The following is a 1,155-nucleotide window of genomic DNA, read 5'->3' as shown; positions in this document are numbered from 1 at the left end:
TTTGAGACGGTGAGTCTCGCTCTGTCGCCCAGGCTGGAGTGCAGTGGCCGGATCTCAGCTCAATGCAAGCTCCGCCTCCTGGATTCACGCCATTCTCCCGCCTCAGCCTCCCGGGTAGATGGGAAGACAGGTGCCCGCCACCTCGCCCGGCTAGTTTTTTGTATTTTTTTAGTAGAGACGGGGTTTCTCTCCTGACTTCGTGATCCGCTCATCTCGGCCTCCCAAAGTGCTGGGATTACAGGCTTGAGCCACCGCGCTCGGCCCGAGAATAAATTCTTATAATATTTTTGTCATGTAAACTTATAGCACCATTAATCTTAAAATCCTCACATCTTTTGATACCAAGATTACTCTTGGTAATCTATCCTTATGAATATAAGAATATATACTGAAAGATGTTTATTGAAACACTTATAAAATTAAAACTATAAAACACTGCTAAGAGAAATTAAAGATGATGTAAATTAATTTTAAGGTATCAATTCTTCCCAAAGTCACCTACAGAACTGACATAATCCCAATCAAAATCCTGGAATGCATTTTGGTAGAAATTCAAACTTTTACGGAAATGCAAACGAACAGAATGGTCTAAATCGGTTATAAATAAATAAACTGAAAAAGATTAAACTTTGAGAACTTATGCTTACCTGAGTTTAAGACTAATTATAAAGTTACAGCACTCAGGACACTGTGGTACTGGTGTAGTACTGGTGTGGAAATATAATTCACTGGAACAGATCATAGAATCCAGAATTAAGACCTAGATAAAGTCAATAAAAGATAAAACGATTTCAACCAAGGTGCCAGCAATTCGACAAATGATGCTTTAACAGTTAGATAGCCAAAAGCTTAAAAGAGGGAAAAAACTGACCATATGCAAAAATTTATTCTAAATGGAATATAAACCCACATATAAGAACTAAATGTATAAAACTTCTCAGAAAAAAATAGAAAATTGTAGGTAACTTGACTTGGCAAAGATGTCTTAAATAGGACACAAGAAAATTCAAACTACTAAAGAGGGAAAAAAATCAATACATCAGTTTATCAAAATTAAAATATTTTGCTCTTCTAAAGACACAATAAAAAAACTAAAGGCAAGCCAGGGAGTGAGAAAATACAAAACATATAACCTAGAACCTATGTCTAAAATAT

At 36.0% G+C, this 1,155-nt stretch overlaps 1 protein-coding gene across 1 annotated transcript in view; it reads right to left on the bottom strand.

The window, feature by feature from the left end:
• The window catches only part of TDRD15 (tudor domain containing 15), a 26,766-nt gene that overhangs the window by 15,824 nt on the left and 9,787 nt on the right, over positions 1 to 1,155 (bottom strand). Inside the window, exon 2 of the mRNA XM_011977339.1 lies at positions 648 to 760. The gene's annotated coding sequence lies outside the window, so the exon portion shown is untranslated. The remainder of the gene's footprint in view (positions 1 to 647; positions 761 to 1,155) is intronic.

Source organism: Mandrillus leucophaeus, unplaced genomic scaffold (genome assembly GCF_000951045.1).
Source record: "Mandrillus leucophaeus isolate KB7577 unplaced genomic scaffold, Mleu.le_1.0 Scaffold1791, whole genome shotgun sequence".
Classification (NCBI taxonomy): Eukaryota; Metazoa; Chordata; class Mammalia; order Primates; family Cercopithecidae; genus Mandrillus; species Mandrillus leucophaeus.
The sequence above is the reverse complement of the archived record's forward strand: the minus strand, read 5'-3'. Positions and strand labels throughout refer to the sequence as shown.